Source organism: Labeo rohita, chromosome 9, assembly GCF_022985175.1.
Source record: "Labeo rohita strain BAU-BD-2019 chromosome 9, IGBB_LRoh.1.0, whole genome shotgun sequence".
NCBI classification, from domain to species: domain Eukaryota; kingdom Metazoa; phylum Chordata; class Actinopteri; order Cypriniformes; family Cyprinidae; genus Labeo; species Labeo rohita.
This window is the reverse complement of record NC_066877.1, coordinates 42,654,576-42,659,961: the sequence shown is the minus strand read 5'-3', so window position 1 is coordinate 42,659,961 and position 5,386 is coordinate 42,654,576. Positions and strand designations below refer to the sequence as shown.

Genomic DNA, 5,386 nt, shown 5'->3' with positions numbered 1-5,386 from the left:
AAACAGATGTTTTTAAAACAATACAACCTGCGTTATATCTTAACACATCTGTGTGTCTAGTTAAGGACAACACATTTTGTGTTAATTTTAACTCAACCAGTGTGTTATTCTTCCTAACGCAGGTTGATATTCTTAAAATATTTAATGTGTCATAAATCACACAATTTGTGTTATAGATGTTAGTGTTAAAAAAACCAAAAACAAAAAACAGAGGTATTGAAAACAACACAACCTGTGTTATATCTTAACACATCTGTGTGTCTAGTTAGGGACAACACATTTTGTGTTAATTACATTTTAACACAGCCAGTGTGTTATTCTTCTTAACACATGCAGTGTGTTATATTTTTAACACACTAATGTGTCATAAATCACACAATTTGTGTCATATACCTGTTTCATGTTAAAATAAATGCAATAAAAAAATAAAAAAAACCCCGGGATGGTCATGATGTGGAGTTCTGTAAAGAGTTAGGGGGAATTATTTGGTTAATCTTGAAGGATTAACACAGATCACAGTGTATTTGGTCCCACAATACAGAGTGTTAAAGTAACACTGAAACAGTGTTGAACTAAATGAGAACGTTAATAAGCAGAATTACTTACCAAAAGAGAAACAAAAAAATGAAAAGACAAACAGAAACACAAGCACAACTACATTACAGTCACAGCCTTAGATGAAATCAACTGAAATAAAACACATTCAGTCTCTCAAGATCTCAGCAGAGGATGATTAAATAACTCCACAAACAGCTTCACCAGCTTCACTTATTACTCACCAGTTTGTCTAAAATTATTATTTAGAACAGAGGTTTAGATGTTGAGATGTTTTTTTGAACTGACCATTAAGGCAATCAGTGTTTGCTTTAGTTGGGTTCTTGATGCTTCACTTTGTAACATTAGTTTTTCTTTTTGTTTCTCTTTCTCTTTCTGGCTGCTGTAAGTCTGTGTCTCCAAAAGACATTTATTATAGCAAAAACATCAGAAGAAAAAATGACCGGTTTTGGCTGGTCCTTAATAGTGGTTTACTTCTTGTGTTCACTGATCTGATTGAAAGCTGGAATTTGTGGTTGTATTTGATATATCATATCAATATTGCTATATTAATTTGGTATTGCTGTTAGAAGTATTGTTCTGATAAGCTGATGGATTTTAAAAGCACTTTGCTCAAGACATTTTAAACACTTGTGTGTTCTTTTATTCTTACAGTCTTTTTTAATTTTCGCTATTTTTGTTTTGGTTGCATCTGAAACTGCCTACTTCTCTACTATATAGTATGGGAAAAGCAGTAGGCGAGCGAATAAGTATGTCCGAATCCTTAGTATTCATAAAAGAGTAGGCGAGAATTAGTAAGCAAAAGAACTAATTCTCGCGAGATTCGGATGTACGTCTACTTAAAGTGCATCCGAATATGCCTACTAACCTACTATATAGTAGGCAAAAAGAGTATGTGAAGAAAGAAGTATGTTTGAAAGCGAAAAGAGTAGGCGAAAAATCCCCGAATGTCCTACTGCTTCAGCCCAGATTTTGGAGTGTTCATCGATGGATACTTTTCAATCCCAAGAGTCTACAGGAGAGCAATATGTCATCATCGAACGTGATTGAGAACCGTGACAAGGGTGTTTACAAATGTGAGTATTACAAACCAAAACACAGTTCCTGGTGTTAAAATCGTATTTGTTGACCTACTGTGTAGTAAGGTGTAAAGACGTTAAACAGCATAGTATATTTGTGATTTTGCTGTGAAAAAATGATTTATTATGTATATTGAACAGTAGAGCTCCAGTAAGCACACGTACATCTCCAAAGTTGATTTACACAAACCATATACATCTTAAAGATGATTACTAAATGTCTATTTAACATATGACAGGAAGATGTTGTAAGAGATTTGCAGATGAGCACATCACAACATAAAACACACATCTGAGTGCGTGGTGTACCTTATATGTGCTTATTATGTAGAATTCACTGTTGCCAATACTGCTTTAGTTGAATGTAAGTAATGTAAATAAACATACGTACATGAAGTAACTAAACATGAGTTATCTGTTTCATTTGTCCATAGTACTGTTGATATATTAAGGAGCAACTGTGTTGGATAAAAAGTCAGTTAACACATCAGGAACTACCTCAACATGTAAATGTAGTAGAAATCACAGAGGTAACTGAATCCTGACTGAATGTTACAGGGACAGATGAGACACATGCGTACCCAGTGTAGAGTGACTGATAAAGGAATGCTGCCATCAAAGGCTTTGAGTGAGTATACATTACATAAATTAATTAAACATTAAATCTTAAGCTGTAGTTTATTTTAATTGTTGTAATTTCAAACAGAGCTATTACATCACTTTTCTGATACTTGATTTCTGTGACTTTGCTGCAGATCTTTTGTGGTGGCGCAGGACCTGCAATGAATGGTGACTGCATTTGTGGGTGAAAAAAGGAAAACCTGATATAAAAATATAAAGTAAGATCATTTTGTTACTTCTAATACAAAGCTCAAATGATATTGTGCTGTGACAGAACAGAACAGAAACCAGCAGGACAGACTTAACCAAAATCACCTTGTGTGTTCAGAAAAAAACAAAAACAGACACAAGGATTGGACAATGTGGAGGCGAGTAAATAATGATTGAATTTATGTTTCTATGAACTAACCTTATAAAGCCCCAAATAAAAATAATATGAAATGCATGTAAGCATTTATATAATAGTAGTACCTTGAAGAAATAAACTTTAAGAAATTAGCAGCTTTATTGTACGTTTGTGCCCAAGACATAAAAAGACATTTGGCAGATTCTTTCAGCAAAGTGACTTACAGTGCTCTTATTACAGAGACCCCAGCAAAGAAAGGTGGGCATGGTGGTCAGCTGCAGAACTGGCACAGCTGTGTTGAGATGCAGTAGGATGTGGGTTACATGAATGTAAATACATGATTGTCAGAACAATATGTTTGAATAAAGCTTTGTTCCATGTGTCATTATTTATTGTCATGGTTACTTTTATTTATTTTCTTTACTCATTTATTCATGTTTTCTGTTGTTGCCAGTAAATAAAATATAATTGTTTCATTAACTAATACATTAATTCATGACTTGACTGAAAATTGATATGTATTCGCCTTGGCTGAATTTATCTATTGTGTAGTCATGCATAGCTATGGCACATGACAAAAATTACATTTTGCTTGTTTTACTCAAAAATATAATTAATTATTGGTCAGCATTTATCATTATTATTGTTCATAAGTGTTGGGGTGGGCTTGGAATGCATTCAGAGGTAATCTGAAATTTCTAAGTTGTAGCACTTACATTTTTTTGAGTGTAAAATCAACAGTCTTCTCCAATGATGAGATCTTGCAAGCATTGCAAACATGAATAAAAACGTACTCGGCAGGGTTGTTGTGTTACTGTCTATGAGGTATTTGTGCACCTGTCACTCTTATTTTCTTTTTATTATTATTACTGCAGACCTTATAATTGCATACAAGCTCAGGGAACGACGGTAGTGTCACACTCACACACGAGGGGATGGAGGAGACAAGAGATGTGTGGCAATCCAATCCAATAGTTTATTTACAAAAGTCTTATTTAAAAGACAAAGCATAAAGTAATAAGAAATGTTCTTAACTGAATGCTCTTGTAAACAGGAGATGAACAAAAGTCCAATGGATGAGTCACGCCACACAGTCCGTAAACAAACAGGAGGGAGGGTAGAAATCAGCATGTGAACGGTAGACCAGACAATGAGCAAATGAGAGTCCTATTTACACTACCGTTCAAAAGTTTGGGGTCAGTACATTTTTAATGTTTCTTTTTTTTTTTTTTTTTTTAAGAAATTAATACTTTTATTCACCAAGGATGTATTAAGTTAATAATTAAAAGTTTATTAAAAGTTAATAATAAATAATTTACATTGTTATAAAATATTTATATTTTGAATAAAAAATTAAACTTGTTATTCATGAAAGAATCCTGAAAAAAAAAAAAAAATCACAGGCAATCACATCTGCATATTAGAATGATTTCTGAAGGATCATGTGACACTTAAGACTGGAGTAACAGCTGATAAAAATTCAGCTTTTCATCCCAGGAATAATTCTGTTTTAAAGTATGTTAAAATAAAAAACATTATTTTATATTGTAAAAACATTTTGCAATATTACTGTTTTTTTTTTCTATATTTTTAATCAAATAAATGCAGCCTTGATGAGCATAAGAGACTTCTTTAAAGACTATTACAAGTCTTACTGACCCCAAACTTTTGAACGGTAGTGTATAGGGCATGGCTCAACGAGGAACAGGTGAAGGCAGTTAGAATTCGGGTGAAGATGAGTGGGTGGTGCTACCGGAGGTGTGTCAGATGAGGATGGCTGAGGTGAATGCCTGACAGGTAGTATGTCTAACAATAAACAAACAATGACAAAAAAAGGGTTTCTGTACATCATAGTATGAGATTATGTACACAGAAAAAAATTGCAAAATCATTATTTTTTTTGCACATAAAATAAAGAAATTAATAACACATTCCAGAAATAACGTTTTGGGTTTTCGTAATAAAAATAATTATCATTAAGGATTAACCTGTGGGTCATATTAGTATTGTTAAAAATATAAAACTTAAATCAACCCAAAATGTATTGGTTATACAATAACAATAAAAGGGCAGCTGTTTCTTTAGCAAGACCACAAAATGAGAGAGGGTGCTCGCTGCAGAGCCAGATGGGAGGAGCTGGAGCTCCAGCTCCCCCTCGCTGGAGGTAATGGGTGGAGATAGACACCTAACCACACCCTAACCCTACCCCTTACCCTATCCTAACCCTAACTCCACCCATTAGTTCACACAGAGGTGGAGCTGGACCTCCAGAGAGGGGGAGCTGGAGGCCATTTGGCTCTGCAGTGAGCAGTACTTGCAAAATGATCAAAATAGATTAATTTAAATAGATTAATTAAATCAGGCGCTGATATCTTTTAAGCTGTTGCGCTTATTTTAATGTCATAGGTCAAATGATAACGTCAACATGGTGGATCGCATTCATACTCAACGAGATTTGGCTGTTGAGTACCTACCGTTTTAGCGCTGGTTGAGTAGGTACTTATTGAAATTAAGTACCTACTCATTGAGGAGTATGCCATTTCGGACGCAGCCTTTGACTTTTTAGTAGCATGTTTTGTGATGTTCAAAGATGTTTATTTGAATATTTTGTTGATTGCCACCATTGTTGAGATTCACATGCCGATTCTTCCTTTCTACGTGTGCCATTAGCAAAGTTTTCTGTGCATTTTTTTTTTAATTGTCCAACAATTTTCAAAGTTCAACCTGTAAAAGCAAAGGGTATCTATACTCAAATGCACAAAATATAATAATTTGAATCAGAATT

General features: G+C 34.1%; 1 long non-coding RNA gene across 1 annotated transcript; it reads left to right on the top strand.

Annotated features, from left to right (window-relative positions):
• The first annotated feature begins 2,197 nt into the window (after positions 1-2,197).
• LOC127171071 (uncharacterized) lies at positions 2,198-3,269 on the top strand. Its single transcript, XR_007828459.1, has 3 exons — positions 2,198-2,262; positions 2,390-2,473; positions 2,842-3,269. It is a non-coding gene; the product is annotated as an uncharacterized LOC127171071 (long non-coding RNA).
• Positions 3,270-5,386: the final 2,117 nt, after the last annotated feature.